At 41.5% G+C, this 18,155-nt stretch overlaps 1 protein-coding gene across 10 annotated transcripts in view; it reads right to left on the bottom strand.

Annotated features, from left to right (window-relative positions):
* FAM135A (family with sequence similarity 135 member A) overlaps positions 1-13,103 on the bottom strand; it is a 117,557-nt gene extending 104,454 nt beyond the window's left edge. For 4 of the 10 annotated variants that reach the window (XM_058661630.1, XM_058661594.1, XM_058661609.1 and 1 more), the window contains exons 1-2: positions 12,856-13,102; positions 11,240-11,328 (exon numbers count right to left, since the gene is read on the bottom strand). The gene's annotated coding sequence lies outside the window, so the exon portion shown is untranslated. Of the gene's footprint in view, positions 1-4,478; positions 4,637-11,239; positions 11,329-12,855 lie in introns of those variants that run through there. The other 6 variants (XM_058661602.1, XM_058661578.1, XM_058661587.1 and 3 more) reach the window with 4 other exon arrangements.
* Positions 13,104-18,155: the final 5,052 nt, after the last annotated feature.

The raw sequence follows: 18,155 nt of genomic DNA on the forward strand, positions 1-18,155 counted from the left end.
AGAGAAATAAGTAAAACAGACTTAGACTAAAAAACAACAAACAACCTCCCCCAAAACAAAACAAAACAAAACAAAACAAAACAAAACAACAACCAGGTACAGTTAGTGGTACACAGAACTGAAGAGGCAAACAGGTAAGAATCCTATAATAGTTCTGGCAGAATTATATCTGTCAAAGAAATAACCTCACCTGTAAAACCCTGTGACTGGGTTAACTTGCAGGCTGGCAAAGCAGCACTAACAGGAATCAGGCAAAGGAAACGTGACCAACTTTTAATAAGACCTTAACATGTACCAGTAGGAGGTTAATGTAAAGAATTATTCAGTCAGCAAAGACAGAGCTCACAAAGACAGCGAACATGGGCATCCTTGCCAGAAAGGAGAACTGCCAGGACATGGGCTCTCTTCAGCATTCCAATGCAGCATTGCTCTTATGGTTTCTCATCATTCACTTTCTCAACTGGAGATTTCATTGCCGTTTCTGTTTCTCACCCACTACAGCATGCTTGGGATGGGTAGGGATGGTGAACAGAGAATGACATTTAGTTTATAGGTCACTAGACCTGTTGATCCTCTGTGAGCATAGATTAATGCTAACAAGTGGATGGCACCTCAGATTGTTTCCACAGGAGAAGGAAGGAATTGTTTCTAAGGGATGGGATGAAAGATGCATATGATATTTGCCTGGCCAGAGTGGCAGACTGTGGTGGACTTTTCTGCCTTTTCTTTTTGATAGTCACCCAGACTGAGATAACATTTCCCAGCCTCTCAGGATGCCAAGTGACCCACCCAAGAAATGTGGAAAAGTGGTTCTATCCATGGAATGTAAACTGCAGTGATACCTGTAGTTATCTGCTTCCTGTCAAAAGGAAATTATTTCTGCTGGATATCATCTGCTTTCCTTTTTATAGGTTGGAATACCTTCTTGACAGTAATCTGGTAATGATGGCAAGATTAAGACAATGCCCGGAGAATGGTAAGGCCAAAGGTGGAAGGCTTCTAGATTCCCGAATATCCTAGCAACCATGGATGGGTCACATTTTTTTGCGTTCCTGCCTTATTCAGTAAAGGTGACTTACACTGGCCTATAAAACCTGGATCTTCCCTAGGTTCTCTGACCTCCATTCCACCACATCGCCCACTCCAGTCACTCACTCCTTTTTATTTCTCAATAGCACCAAACGTGCTCCTGTCTAAGGGCCTCTGCACACTCTCCCGGGAACACTCTCCCCTCTTGTCAGATACCCACAACTCACTCCTTTCTCTCTTTTTAGTCTTGACTCACACAACTCTCAACTAGGCTGTTCCTGGACAGACTACCTAAAATAGCAACTCTCTGCTCCAGGCTGACTCTGCTTTTCTTCCTCAGCACTTCAGTTATTATACTACATATTTTACTGACTGGTCCCTATTTTTTCTCCCTCACTAAAATGCAAGCTCCAAGAGGGCAGGATATTCCAACTAGTCTGTTCACTGCTGTATTCCCACGATTTGGCACACAGTAGTTACACAATTTTTATATTTAAAAATAATTAATAAACATGTAAAAATCCCTAAGTACTATCACTATCTTTCTCCTACTTAAGCCAAAATAACTTGGAGGAAGGAATTATCACACTGACATACTGACATGCAAGAATAAATTTTGGTCATAATATTCTGTATTAGTTCAAGTTTGGTCAGATATTTCTCTGTAACTTCAGGGCATGATACTATTCCATCTACCCTGCATCCCGCTGTGCTTTTAGTTTTATTGCTGCTGTCCAGTTTTCCTTAAATCTGACATTTAAAACAGTGATTCTTCCCTAAACAGAAACATGCACATCTTTAAAAGTTCATGGAAGATGCACTCAATTTTCAATTGATGAATTTGTTCAAGCCTGCTTTAGTTGTCAACCAATTTGTTCTTTTCATCCCTTCCTCTTAAAAAAAAAAAACAAAAACACAGGGCCCGATGTGGTGGCCTAACGGCTAAAGTCCCTGCCTTGAATGTGTCCAGGATCCCATATGGGCGCTGGTTCTAATCCCGGCAGCCTTGTTTCTCTTCCAGCTCCCTGCTTGTGGCCTGGGAAAGCAGTCGAGGACGGCCCAAAACCTTGGGGCCCTACACCCACATGGGAGACCCAGAAGAGCTCCTGGCTCTAGGCTTCGGATTGGCTCTGTTTCGGCCAATGCAGTCACTTGGGGAGTGAATCATTGCACAGAAGATCTTCCTCTCTGTCTCTTCTCTTCTCCGTATATATGTGATTTTGCAATAAAAATAAAATAAATCTTTTTTAAAAAATCAATTATTAAATAATTCTTTTTATGTATTAATGCATTTTTATGAATGCAGGTCAAGAATAACAGAAAAGAAATTCAGAAGACTCTCAGAATCAATCTATTCATTTCCAATCTATAAAAGGTAACTCTGGATGAGCTCCAGCCAATCTTTACTGCCCTGATAATCACCAGGAGATTCTAGATTTTCATAAGCAAGTTAAAAGTCTTTTTTTCCTCCTCTTCCTAAGGGTAAAAAGATACTAATGCCTTAATTTTAGATGTTGCCAACTAGTTAAAAAACAAAACCATAAGATGAGAAAACTTGTGTACTATGCACCAATTCACCTACAGAGCAATATTTATTCTGCCGGCTAACAATTTGAAATCTCCGACTGACAAATCCTTTATGCCATTCATGAACCAGGAAAACTCTAGTATGTCTGCTCTCAAAAACCAAAGCGGCTCTAAAGGAATTCTTTCCATGCACACAGGGCGCGCATTGCACCTCAGGGACTTCCTGCGCCTCCGCTGGCTGGCTCCGAAGCTTCACTTGGACTGCTTCTGGTGCTGCCACAAGCAGCAGACCTTCCTGCGAATGAACTCTTCATGCTGTTCTGGCCCCAAGAAAATAGCAAGCAAACAAAAAGTTTGAAGGGTTAGCTAAAGAATGCTTTTTCCTGTACCATTTCCTAGATCGTGAAGAGTTAATTCAGCTGACTAAATTACAGATTCCAATTCAAAGAAGCCGATAGGAATCCTAAAAAAAGAATTCATTCTAACACTGAACAACAATAACAACAAAACCAAAAACTCATGCTGAAAAACCTTTATGAGACTAGAAGAGCTTTCTCTGCCAAAAGCATTTGATCTACTAGAACTGCTTTGTCCAATATGCCACTGAAATAATAAGTGACTGTTCAAATATATGGAGAGAACTTAAATTTTATTTCACTTTAAATTAGTTTAAATCCAAATACTGGAGCTGCATAAAATAGCTTTGTATTAAAGACAGCTTTATTGTTTTGATATAACTATATTTTACTTTCTTAAAATTGGTGCTGTGGCACAATCAGCTAAGTTACAATAAGCAAAGCTGGCATCTGTATCTGGCAGTTAAAATCTTGGTTGGAGTTACAGTTCCTCTGCTTCCAATTCGGCTTTGTGCTAACACATTTGGAAAGGCAGGGAAAGATGGCCCAAATACGTGGGCTCCTGCTACCCATGTCAGAAACCAGATGGAGTTCCTGGTCCCAAGCTTCAGCCTTGGCCAAATCTGGTTGTTTTGGTTATTTGGGAAGTGAACCAGTAGATGAGAGATCAACCTCTCTCTTTTTCTTTCTGACATTTTGTTTTCCATATAAATAAAACTTAAAAAAATGTAGAGTAATAAATAAAAGGTGTCCTGACACACGCTGTGGATGTACAGAACGGATTTTAAAGACAAACTAAACAAAACAAACAGAATGTTAAATCTCAATGTTTCTATAATGGTCATATTTTGAAATAAATGTTTTAAACGATTTTATTTATCAGACAAGCAAGTGTTGTAAAGAGAAAGAGAGAGAGAAGGTCAGGGAAACAATGAGCTCCTCCATCAGCTCATTCACTCCCCAAATGGCTGCAACAGATTACACTGAGCCAGGCTGAAGCCAAAAGTCAGCTTCTTCCGGGTGGTTTCCCGCATGAGAGAAGGATCTGGGCTAGCCCATACTGCTTTCTAACCTGCATTGGCAAACTGCTGGCTTGGAAGTAGGGCAGCTGGGACTCAGACTAGAACCTATATGGGATGCCAGGACTGCAGAAGGTGGCTTAACACCACAACATCAGTCCCTTAAGTAATATTTTTATATACTTAAATTATTATTAACTTCACCCGTTTTTACTTTTTTAAAAAGTGGGTACAGAAATTTTTAAATTATGCTTTCATATATTTCTGTTGAATAACACAGTCTACTCAAAGTCAAGTCATTTCTTTAACTGCTGGAGTGGACAACAAACACCCCAGACACAGTTCCAGGCACAGGCAACCATGCACAGCTTCGAAGACCACAGAGATGCTCATTTCCATGGGTTAGTGGAGACACATCCACAAAGGACAGTCCAGGCACGGGTATCTGGAAAAATGTGACAGATTCTCTGATACTAGAACAACAGTCAACTGTTTTAAATTCAGAATTCACCAGTGCTTCAGAACCTAAAAGATGGTGTGAAAATACCTTCAAAGACACAAGCTGACAGGTCCCTTAAGATGGAATGGAGAACAAAGCAGATGATCAATTCCCACAGAGTCAAGGAACAACCTGGATTATTCAACTATGGAGTTCAGATGCTCTGGAATGTTATTTCTCCTGCAGCAGAGGGTAAAAGAAGCTCAACAAGCATCTCTCTCACCAACCTAAGGAATACAGGGGACATGATCACTAACTATGGAGTCAACAATTCAAGATTCTAAATCCTATTCCCAAGTTAGCACCCACATTCCACATTCAAGTTACAAACCACAGACAAATGGGCTCAAAGCTTCTAATACAGATATTCTGAATAATGATACCCAAGAGACAGCACTTGAAATAAAAATCAATCCTGTCCAGTTTACACTTTAAAATTCCCTAGAAAGACTCTGTGCTCATCATTTCTCATTAAGAACAACATAGTGGGGTCTGGCGCCACGGTTTGATTGGCTAATCCTCCACCCTGCAAGTACCAGGATCCTTTTCAGGCGTGGGTTCCTGTACTTCTGCTCCCTTTCCCACCCAGCTCCCTGCTTGTGGCCTGGGAGAGCAGTGGAGGACGGCCCAAAGCCTTGGGGCCCTGCAACTACATGGGGGACGTGGAAGAAACTCCTGGCTCCTGGCTTTGGATCAGCTCAGCTCCAGCTACCGCGGCCAATTGGGTAAGTGAACCAGTGGATGTAAGATCTTTCTCTCTCTCTCTTTATAAATTTTTATCTCCAATAAAAATAAATAAATCTTTAAAAAAAAAAGCACACAACACATTAACTTTCTGCTCCAGTTTAAAGAAAATCTTCAAGTCTTCAGCTAAATACTAAATTATGTGGTAAATTTGCATCTAGAGGTGACACTGAACAAAAAACACATACCTTTAAATATTCATATAACAAAATAGTTGGAGTTCCACATTACAGCGGATATATGGGAACTGATAGTAAAAGAAGCACTGGCAGATTCACACTCAATTGAGGAGTGGGAACTGAGACTGATATTTGGGATCTGGGACCAAGGAGGGCAAGAACTTCTAACACACGTAGTAAAATTCAAGAATGTTAAATAGGAATATCATAGAACAGAGAAATTTCCCAGATTTGGAATGAGACAAAATCAGAAATGGTGTAATTTCCCATCAATTTTTCTTGGGCCTTTTCTAAAAGAGAAAACTGGAAGCCTAAAGTAGGAGCACTCCTAGAAGCCTGAGGAACGCTGTTTTCCTGTGAATGCCAGAAGATGCTTGCAACAGCTACCTTTAAAAGATTAAGGAGAGGAGGAAAAGGGATATGTGGTGGTACTTACACTTAGTAGCCACTGTTCCTGCATGCTGCTCAATTACGATATACAAGTCCAATTCACATAAGGCCCTGGCCCTCAGAGTCACCGGCCTGTGACCAACCAGACTATCTAGGAACAGACTGTAACCAACCAACCACTGATACTCTTATTAGCCCTGCTGTCTGTAAATTCTGGCCATTTAAGTTAGTGAAGTCCACAATGACAAGCTTAGTTTGGATTCTGAGCTACGACTTTATTTCCTGTTTACATTTGGTCCCTTTCTGGTTGGTGATGACCCTGACACCTTACCCTCTTGGTAACGTAGTCCCTTTGCAGGGGTAAGCATCATTACTCGCTGGATTGTATCTTGCTGTAAGATGAACCAGCCACCTGTCACCTGCCTGACTCTGAAAGATATGAAGATCATCTTCATCCAAGTGGTTTTTAAAGTTTTTTGCCTTAAAATCATTCACATGCATGACATACTTTTACCAATAGCGTATTTCATCTTAAAAAGTGAATCAGCAAAGCTGACCTCTCAATACAGCCAAGGAATACGTAAAAGAAGAAAAATCACTTGTCTAGAATGTTTTGCTGCCATTTTTCACAGATCACAATGATTTCCTGAGGGACAGCAGCACGTTATAATGCACAAATTGCAAAAATATCTAAGAAAATAGGGTACAATTTTTTTCTATTGGGGAGAGGGAAAGAAGAAATTCGTTCAAAAGAAACAATGAGAATAGCTTGACAAATTGTAAAAAAAAAATTTCTCTGCTAATGATACAAAATACAGATCAAATAAGCAATATAAAACAGCAAATATACACTGAAAAATGGCACAAACACTCAAGTCAGTAACACTAATCATGCTACTTCATTTTTTCTGGTGAGAATCTAAAAAAATTATTTCTCCATTTTATAGCCAATAAAACTAAGAAACAAAAAAGTTAACATACCCAAGGTCACAGAGTAAAGAAATAGTAAAAAGGAAAAACGTTCACATATGTCGATCTTCATGCTTTATATTTGCCCCTGCAGACCCCTAAAATCCACACCTGAACTGCTGGAGGAATCAGTCAGGGAGACACACTGTGTCACCACTGAGAGAAAAATTAAAATTAGAATCAGTGGAAAACAAAAGCTCAATAAACAACCGATAATCAGTTTCTCAGGTATTTAATAGTTCCTAGTTACAAAAATCTTCAAATTTTTCCAAGTCTGACACAACAAAAGCATAGTTTTAAAGGCCATGTTCTTTTCCAACTACTTTATAGTCTCTGAGTAGCTATTCCCTAATCAAAGGGAAATACATCATTACGACTCCTGGAACAGGAAATACTCAAGAGTTAGGCATTGTGGCACAGCACGTTAAGCCGCCTGTTGTTAAGCTGCCTGTTGTGGCACTGGCATCCCATATTTGAGGGCCAGTCCCAGTCACTCAGCTTCTGATCCAATTTCCTGGGAATGTTAATCTTGCTGGCTACATGGGAGACCAGGAGAACCCAGACCTGGCTATTACAGACACATGAGGAGTGAACAGGCAATCTCGGTCTCTCCCTCTCGTTATGTCATGCTCTGCCTTCCAAGTTAGTCAATAAATCCTGCAAGGAGTGGTGGTGGTGGTGGGGGGGACCCTGCTCTAAAAGAGCAAGACTGATCTGGGGTAAGTTTGTTAATATAACCCAAAATCGGGCCCAGCGGCGTAGCCTAGCGGCTTAAGTCCTTGCCTTGAACGCCCCGGGATCCCATATGGGCGCCGGTTCTAATCCCAGCAGCTCCACTTCCCATCCAGCTCCCTGCTTGTGGCCTGGGAAAGCAGTTGAGGACAGCCCAATGCATTGGGACCCTGCACCCGCGTGGGAGACCTGGAAGAGGTTCCTGGTTCCCGGCATCGGATCGGCGCAGCACCGGCCCATTGCAGCTCACTCGGGGAGTGAATCATCAGATGGAAGATCTTCCTCTCTGTCTCTCCTCCTCTCTGTATATCCGGCTTTCCAATAATAATAAATCTTTAAAAAATATATATATAACCCAAAATCTATACCAAAAATAACTTAAAACATACTATAGAAGGAATGTTGGGAATCTCACAATATTTTCATGGTTCACTAATTATATGAAAGAAACACAGGGGAGGGAAGGGGAAAGGAGCAAAAAAAGAGAGAGAGAAGGAAGGATGGATTTTTACTCCTCACTATGTGCCAATGAAAACTACCTCCGAGATTATATGGGCTACAGAAAAATAAGACTTAACTTACTAAAGGCAGTTTATATCAATGTTTTGTTTTAGAACAAACCTGCCAGCAACATAACACAGAAAACCTTTAAATATGCCATGTTACTATGTACCTTAAAAACCTCACAATAGCCAGCATTACCAAAAGCTAGTTACTCCTCTAACAGAAAAAGGAATTAAGAACCACAGTCATCCGCTATCTAGTTCTGTTATCTGTCTAGCATTATTCAAGATAAGCCCAGCATGTGTTGCTGAGAGCCTAGTAGCTTTCCTATGATTTACTGGCAGTTTGAAAACATGAAAGAGTGGGCAGAACAGCTATCGCTGCTCTAAAGATACAATAGATCCTTAAGGGAAATTCAAGAAGGGTTCAATAAAGAAACCCTTAATCCAACTTGATTAAATTAAAATTTATAAGGGGGGAGTGCGTTTCCTAAAACTTAACAGAAAACAGTGTATCTCAGATAACCGAAAATATAATCCAGTCAGTCCACTCCTGGGAATTTATCCAAATGAAATGAAATCAGCATTTGAGACAGTTGTCTTTAAGCCCATGTTTATAGCAGTTCACCTCACAACCCAGACACTCATCAACTGATGATCAGATTAGGAAAGCGTATCTATGCACTGTGGAATATTACTCAGCCATAAAGAGAATGAAATTTTGTCTTTTGCAAGTAAATGAATACAACTGGGAGCCATGATGCTTAGTGAAACAAGCTAGTCCCCAAAAGACAAACATCACATGTTTTCCCTAATCTATGATCACTAGTACAGACTACAAAAAATGCAATCTATAGGTGCAAGAGTGAGTGATATGTTGGGATTTGATTATTGTGTACAGTCTTGGTTTACACTCCCAAGGAATAGAATGGTTTTGTTTTTGTTGTTGCTATTTTCTATTGCCATGTGGTGGTATCTTTATCTAATGGAGTATTAAACCTGCGATTATAAAGAGAAATGGGAGTAGGCTACTGTAAAAAAAAAACTATGGAAAAAAAAAGGGAGGAGAAGGGTAGGTGCAGGCAGGAGGACGAGCAGGATATGAAGCGCCACTGAGACCCTAAATCTGTGCTGCAGAAGACACGAAATTTGTCTGCTTTACAAAAAAATTTTAAAAGCAAAATAAGCGAACTAGACATACAAAATTCAGGGGCAGAATCAGGAAGAATTTTGGATGGGGTACACACACAACTCCATGGCTTGGGTAATAACAGCATTTGATTTCCAAACTGGAAATTAGCTGTACTATTTTTCTTAATATCTAATACATGTTTTACAAATATCTTTTTGCCAAAGAAGAATTGCAGACAACTATTAACAGAATTCTTTTTTATTTTTAAAGATTTATTTATTTTATTACAAAGTCAGATATACAGAGAGGAGGAGAGACAGAGAGTAAGATCTTCCATCCGATGATTCACTCCCCAAGTGAGCTGCAACGGGCCGGTGTGCACCGATCCGATGCCGGGAACCAGGAACCTCTTCCGGGTCTCCCACGAGGTGCAGTGTCCCAATGCATTGGGCATTGCTTTCCCAGGCCACAGCAGGGAGCTGGATGGGAAGTGGAGCTGCCGGGATTAGAACCGGCGCCCATATGGGATCCCGGGGCATTCAAGGCAAGGACTTAAGCCACTAGCCCACGCCGCTGGGCCCTATTAACAGATTTCTATACTAACAAAACAACTTAGAAATACTTTCAAATATTCTGTATGCTTAGACAGAAACCTTAACCCCTAAAAGAAAATAAACCATCATTTTCTTAGGTTTTCAGCTGAGAGACAATTCACCGCTTTTTTTTTGTCATTGTTGTTCATTAAAATAAAAGCTACATAAAAAGCAGGAGCTATCATTCAAGGGGATACCATTTCTGATTCCTTTATATAGATAAAAAAATTTCTAATTTTAAGTTTAGCACATCATACTGATAACCAAGGACACACCTATTTTAAAGAATCCATCTTTAAAAATGAAATTGTGAAAACCACTGTAGGGCTGCTCCATTCCCAAAACATCTAGACATGTCCAACAGCTTGTGCTCTGTAACTTTTCTGACAAATTACTAGCTTCACTAAGAATGCCTCCTTCTATATCCCCTTCTGCATCTTATTCCTATCCATTTTCAAACCTTCTTCTTCAACGACAAAAAAGTCATCACAGCAAAAGCAAAACCTCACTTCAAATCTACATATGTCCACCCTTGCCCTTTGTCACCCCTAAATATCTACTCATTCTCAAAGGTCTAAATGTACAGTAAATAAATACAGAACATAAGACAACAGAAACTAAGGAGGTTACAGAAGACACATATGTAACTTTTTCGTCTCTTTTCAGGGTCAAATTCTAGCAAACAAACAGCGTATGTGTTTTGGGCTCAGCACAGTAGCCTAATGGCTAAATCCTCACCCGTGAATCCATATGGGTGTTCGTTCATGTCCCAGCAGCTCTGTTTCCCATGCAACTTCTTTCTTGTGGCCTGGGAGAGCAGTCAAGGACAGCCCAAGGCCATGGGACCCTGCACCCTGTGTGGGCGACCCAAAAGAAACTCCTAACCTGGCTTCTGATGGGTTCATCTCTGGCCATTGCAGCCACTTGGGGAATAAAATCAGTGAACGGAAGATCTTCCTGTCTCTTCCAATAAAAATACGTAAATTAAAAACCTGAGATTAAAAAAATAAGTATTTATACAACAATTCTTGTCTGTATTTTTAAATGATCACAGCTTTGCTATTCAGGGTTACTGATTGGCCACTTTACCACCCACACTTCATAGGTGGAGTCACCGTGGGATAAGGGTAAGTGGCTTGTGCAAACTTTTATTATGAGTCATCATGAGAGTGTACAACTTCTGACTTACAGTGCTACGTATGCTGTCTACCACTAAGAGCACAGAATCAGTACTTCAAATAGCCCAAATATCAACAATATATACATATTTATGTCTTGTAATGAACAGTTACTTAAAAACAAACACACCGGCCTCACAAGAGCACATTTATTTTAGAAGCAGTGGTATTCTCTGCAGATGCATTGACAAAATAATTTTCAAGTAACCCTTAAAAAGTTGACGAGTTGCTCATCTCCTCATGCACAATAATTGCTGATTCTCCTAAATGCAGCTTACTGATACTAGATCTTTCTATGTTCTCCTTAAGTCACTTTGACTAAGGTACTACATTTCTTGTACCTTGATATTCTCCTTCTTAAGATGGAAACAGAAAAACTTAATTCCTACCTGACATAGACAACACAAGGAAGAATTTACTTTCTGAGGACTGCTTTGAGATTCCAGCAGGAAATACATAATCCAGCTGATCTTCAACCCTAGAATAAAGGCAAACTTCACTGAGAGCAGTTGCTGCAGCAGACGCCTCTAAAACGATCCTATATTTATCAGTTAAGTTTTACTTCAACCAAGTCTTTATCACAGTGAAGAAAGGAAACAAGTTCCAAAACTCTTTTCAAAGCTTTGCCAAACGAAAAGATTGAATATTTCTGTTCTCACGTTGCCACTTCTTCAGTAAGCACCGATTCTAAAATTAGCAGAAATCACATGCATTGATTGCAGATCAGACTCTCAAGAAAATGATGCAATCAACTGCAACACCAAAAGTTTAGTTTCAAACAAAATTTTATTCAAGGTTAGTTCTCAGATAACTGTATTTACCAGGGAGAACAGTAATATTTTCAAATGTTCAGCATATGTTTGTCGGTTCACATTTAACAAATCTTAGACCTTCATTAATTTCCTGAGATCTGTACTTGAATTCCTCTCTGGGACTCAAAGTCAGGTAAATAGTCTTAATAACCGAAGCTTCAACCCAGTAAGTATAACAAGTTTATTGCTACTGCCACTCTTGTACTTCCAGGTGGTGAAGAAAGAAAATGCAGAGATTTTAGGAATCTGGGAAATGAACCCAGTACTGAGTGGATACCTAAGTTAGGGTGAAGAGAGAAGAGAGCAGATAGGTGCACATGTTAGAAAGAATTCTTCTGGGATTTCATAGAAACAAACACACACACACACATATAATCTGAAGAGGATCAATCTACAAAAACAGGAAAACAGATGAGGGCGTGGGGGAGGAGTCAAAATTACAGCCTAGACACGGGACTAGATTGGAAAAATGACCGGGTGGCAGGGGTTCCTAGAAGGTGATGGATTAGGGTACCAAAACAGTCCAAGAGGAGGAGCACCGGAAGCTAAGGTGGGCATAGCGCAAAGCGATGCTCAACACATCTGCCCCTCTGCAACCAACGAGAATGAAGTTCAGAAAGGAGTTAAACAAAAAAAAAAAAAAAAGAGGGAAAGAAAGCCAAGGATACAGAGGTAACAGCGTGAGAAGCCGATGTTAAGCAGCTCCGGGCAGGGACTCGCCAGACAGCGACGGGGAAGAAACCCTAGGGAGCAAAAGCACACACTGCCTTCCAACCGAGGCAGCCCCCTGCCCACCCAGGCGGCAGGGCAAGTGCGAGGAAAACACACAGAAAGAACCACGCAACGGAGATAAAGCGCGGACGGGGCGGGGATCCCAGATGCGGCGAAGCTGGGTTCCCGCGGAGCCGGCCGAGGGACGCGCGGCTGGCGCAGGGGAGGCGGAGAGCACCGGGGCCAGCCGACCGCCTCGGCCCCTCGCCTCCCGGGGAGCGCCCGGCAGCGCCGTCCCCGCCGACCTTCAGAGGGCCCGGGCCGGGTTTCCATCGCGAGCAGCCGCGGGACGCCGGCCGGAGAGCGCGGGACGAGCAGCAAGGCAGGCCTCTTCCTGCCCGGCCCCTGGGAAAGAGGCGCGGCCGGAGGGGTCGCGGGGGTCTGCAGCCGACGGAGCCGGGAACATAGTTAGAGGGGCTTACCTCCGGCCGCGCCTGGCCTCTTCCCCGGCCTGTCGGACGGAACAGCTCGTCGCCCAACTGCAAGAAGACAGCGCTGCCCGGGTCAGCACCATCCCGCCCGGGGCCCCCTTCTCACATCGCCATCGCAGCAACCGCAACCACCGCAACCGGGGAGCCGGCTCGTCACAGCCGCTCCGCCACTGGCCCGGCGCCGCTCCGGAGCATGCGCAGTCGCCCCAGTCCCGCGGGATCCCGGGGCCGCCAGCTCTACCTGAGATCAACAGGTCCCCGGCCGCCCGGCCCCGCCCCCGGCCTCGCTCTCACCTCCCCCGCCCCTCGCGGAGAGCAGGCCACGCCCCCGAGCTCCACGCCCCGCCCTCAGGAGCCCGACGGCCGCTCCGCTTTCCAGAACCAACTGAGATTTCGAGATTTGCTCACCCTTCCAGGCTCTCGCTCCCGAGTTCCCGCGAGAATGGGAGTTTGGCGTCAATAAAAGGCGCGAGCCGGGCTGAGGGCGACACTGAGTTTAAGCGGATGCTCTAGGAGTGCGTTGGGTAGCACCACAGGCGGGCAAAAAGAGGAAAGGCTAAGACTTCAGCTGTTTGACTTGCTGGATTCTTTCCGTTCTTCTCTTTTCGACTCCGAAAGCAACTCAGGTAGAGATTCCGGTCCCTGCACTTGTGGGTTTGCCCGAGAGGCGAGGAAGCCGCGGGGCGTCCGTGCTGGCTCCTGGACCAGGACTGTGTTGCGTTTTGGGGCAAAATGTGGGTGCTGAGCTGATGGCTTCTCGGTTGGTGACGCCCAAAGGAGCGAAGGGAAGTCGATAAAGTTCTTAAGTCCATTAACACAAGCTCTGGAAGCATAGTGTTTGATTCATCTTTTATTTCACTTGCCCCCCCCCCCCAATGGTGCTTTGACATGCTGAGAGTCAAACCTAAAAATTGGACATCTCCCTGAAAAGCATTTACTGTATCCCTCAAAACTGTCTAAATCTCTCATCTCCCTGCCCTTCAGAAATGTGGTATGGAACGTTCTGAATAATCGTGACATAGTGCTAAGTCACTTTATCGACTATTCCCCGTGCTGTGATTCTCCCCCTGTTACATGTTGGTAAATCTGAATACTTTTTTTCCTCGTATTTCATTTTATTCTGTCTAACCCCTCAGATTTCAAGACGATAGAGGAAAAAAGTTCCCTTTCCCCGTATTTGTTCTTCATTTCTGAATCTAATATAATAGAACAATTTGTGGTGCACATAATTACGTATGTAATTAAAGCCAAGGTAGTGAAGAAAATTGTGGGTGCAGCGTATGTGCTAAAAACGAATTAGGAGGGGCGGGTGATTGCACAGCGATTAAGATGCTACTTAGGGCTCTGGCATTCCACCAGTGACTCCTGCCCAGTGTGCAATCCGGGAGGCAGCAAATGATGCCTCCAGCAGCTCTTGTGGGATACCCAAACTGCATTGCTCGCTTCGCCCCTTATCAGCCCTAGCTGCTGCAAACATTTGGTGAATGAACAGTAGATGAAAGGTCTGCCTTTCAAAGTAAAAATGAAGTAATGTATAGAATACATGGGGAATGGATGAGAGTGATGATGGTTGCCCAGTAATGGGAATTGATTCAATGCCACCAAACAGAGAACTTTTAAAATGAAAATGCTATGTATTTTTTACTACAATAAAAATTAGGGAATAGGCTTTGGCTTCTTTAAACATAATTAGAAGTGATATATCCAGGCATTTGTGTGAATAGCTTGTTATTCTGGATTCTATTCTGTCATTTCCTCTACAACCCAGTGCCATTTTTACTATACTTTCTAGAAGGGTTTTTATTGCTTATTGCAAAACTTGAACTGTAGTTTCACTGTGAAAGCATTTTCTATTCTAGATTCAACTGTCTTAAGAGAATGTACCAATTGTTTGCATTTGCAACTTCATCCCTGAACTATAACCTGTGCCAAAGTTTTTTCATGTTGTGTTGTTATTTTTATTCAAGTCCAATTTTAGAATTCTCCATGTGCCAGGCAATGGGTCTTAGAGAACACCAGCATGAACTTAGGTGGAGTGTTTGTACAGTTACCTTACGGTGTAGTAAGTGTAACACAGAAAAGCAAGGAGTTGCTGGAGCTCAGAGAAGCAATAATCCAATTTAGGTTTGTGAGAGGTCGTGAATCTGGAAACACTTCCAGAAAAAAAAATATTCCAGAGAGCTGATGAAGTGAGATATTTGGTGGCTGGACAGCAAATAGGACTGTTGGAAAAAAAAGAAAAAAGAAAACCACTTATGTAAGTGAGATGCTGATCTTTGCACTGAATTAAAACTAAACTTTGGTATGACTGCTTGGGAGGTGAGGTAGTAGGTGAGGATCTCATGGTGCCTCTTTGAGGGATAGTCAGAGCAGCATCAATTCAACTAGTAATTTTTATTGTTTGTATATGACAAAAATTCTGTTAGTTACTGATGGAACAGTGAAGACTGTCTTGGGGTATTTGCAGTCTAGTACGGGGATACAGGCATGTGAAGCAACTTAACACTGAAAAGGAATTAAAACTGGGATAGGGTTGAGGTTGTGTGACAACTCATACTCAACCAACTTAGAGATTTAGACAAGACATCCTGGAAAGTATCCAGTTGATAGGAAGATTTAAGTAATTTCTCAAAGAAAAAATAGAAAAACAATCATAGCACAAATAAAACTGTCAAATTACCTGGGTCTTAGTTGGAGATTCTGTGGTATACTGTGTAATATTGGGTTTCTTAACTAGTCCAAGTCTTGGTTTTCTCTAAAATAACAAGAATTTAAATTCCATTGATTTTGAAAAAAAAAAAGAATTGTTTCAGAAATATCACAATTCTAGATTTTTCTACATTTATCTCTGCAGGTTTTGTATTACCTTGTATGTTGCTAATAAACATTTTTGTGCTGCATTAATATGCGTTAAGCTAAATCTTACCTATGTTGTTTCTGAGTTTCTTAGAACTCAGTCTGAGTTCTAAGTGCTCAAAGAATGAAAGGTTAGGAATTCCTTTCGTGCTGTAAGTGGTTTACATGATTTGACCTGGGTTTTTGAATCTCTAGTAAACCCTTGTATTGGAGTACTCTTATAAGCTGAAGATTCAGTTGTCTTCCTCCTGCACAGTTGTATAATATTGACTAAGTTAAAGGTTGAGACAGTAGAAGAAATGAATATTGGAGATTTGGAAACAGCCTCAAGGAAAGATTTCTCATATTTTTAAAGTAGCTAGATGTTATTTTGCCAAGCAAATATGCTTGTTTTTCCCTCCGTGAGGTTTTTCAATCTTTAAAATATTTCTATTGCTTTGAGTATGGTAACTGTCAACTTTGAAATTTTAGATTAAATATAATATTTAATAAAACAACTTTTTCCAATAATATGATTCTTTTTGGGATTTTATACAGGGAAATTGTAAATCCATTTTTGGTAAATTTAGGTTTTCATCTAATAAAGTATGATAAGTACTACTAATAAAGTATTAACCCTCCATTTGAAGCACTTTTCCTTCAAGCAAAATATGGATTAAATTATATGCAGATAATTGAGGAAGTGCAATTAGTACTGAAGGGTAAGTTCTTTAAGGCAGATTTTATTACTTTAACAACAAACATGAGATTAAGCACAACAGTTTCATTAGGGGACTTCCATGGGTTAGTAACAACTGCAAACCAGAATGGCAAATGTTGTTTCTTAAGAACTTGATATTTTAATATTACTTCATGACTTAATAGCCATGTACTTGTAGGGGGGGAACAAAAGACCTGATATAGAATTACCTACCAGGTTTTTCTTCATTGCAAAGTAATAGCAATCCTTTAGTTTTTAAAATGCTTTTTTTTTTTTTTTGTAAACCAATGTTGATTGCTTCTGGGAGGAAAACTTGGAAGCTGAGGTGTTTCATGAAGGAAGAGAAGATAAAGTTCTGAATTTCATGCTAGTGGTTATGTTAAAGGGAAAAAAACCAGAAGATGAATAGTCTTATAATACATGTAGTACATGTTTTTAAAGAAGATATTACTGTAAGAAACTCTGATATTGCATTTTGTTGGAACTGTATTCACGCAGGGTGTGGTAAGGGGCAAATGGTGGCTTCTTGGTTGCAGCTCAGACTTGCTAGGTTTCCCAGTGATGGAGTGTCTGCTCAGATCATTCTGAGTGAATCTGACAGAAGACATTTCTCCCACCACTACTCTGCTGAATCATTCTTGTGAAGTATAATTATCCAGGATCAAGTGACAACCTTGAAATGATTTCTAAATTGCTTGCTTGCCTGTTTATATACCTGAAGCTTACCATGTTTTTTAAAATGTAATATTTATAGTAATTATCATTCACTCTGTGATAGCAGACATGGGAGGGCAATTTTATTTTCTAATGACTCCGATGTTCTTATCTAGAGTCCTGATCTGTAAATCAACTCCCATCACACAGCTTGTGCTTCACAGCAGCCTGTTTCACTTAGATATCCTGCTGCACCTTCTTCAGCAGGCCGTAAGCTGGGCTCCTTCTGCTCTCCTTTCCCCATCACAGCCAGCCCCAACTCTCTCCATCCCTGCTGGTTTCTGTCAGTTACCATCTCCCTGCCATCTGCTAAGCCTAAAACTTCAGAGCCACACTAGATTCTTCCTTCCTTTTGTCCTTCATCCATTCCATTTCAATATCCTTTTTTAATGTTCTTGAAAAATATGAGAGTTCAAAATTTCTTTCTAGTGCAAGGAACACCCAGACTTGGAAGAAAGAGAAACAATTTTTCTCCTGAAACTGGAGAGGATGTACAACACAGTATGAGTGAAGGCAATTCATCCATTTTTAAGACTTATTTATATGAAAGCTAGAGTTACAGAGGGAGAGACATGCCCCCTAGGTGCATTGTTGGGGAGCTGGATCAGAAATGGAGCACCCATGGCAGGAATCAGCCCATAAAGGATGCCAGCACAGCAGGTGGTGGCTTAACACTTTTTGCCACAATCCCGCACAAATTAATCAGTTTTAAATCTACGTTTTGCATCAAAAAACAAAACTAAAAAGGTAAAAGGGGGCCTGAGGCAATGGCTCATTGGCTAAAATCTCACTTTGCAAGTGCCAGAATCCCACATGGACGCAATACATCCATTGCTCTACTTCCCATCCAGCTCCCTGTTTATGACCTGGGAAAGCAGTAGATGATAGCGCAATGCCTTGGGACCCCATACCTGGATGAGAGACCTGGAAGAAGTTCCTGGCTTCTGGCTTCATATCAGCTGGTTTCTGGGTGTTGTAGCCACATGGGAAGTGAGCCAGAGGATTGAAGATCTTTCTGTAC

Source organism: Ochotona princeps, chromosome 1 (genome assembly GCF_030435755.1).
Source record: "Ochotona princeps isolate mOchPri1 chromosome 1, mOchPri1.hap1, whole genome shotgun sequence".
NCBI classification, from domain to species: Eukaryota; Metazoa; Chordata; class Mammalia; order Lagomorpha; family Ochotonidae; genus Ochotona; species Ochotona princeps.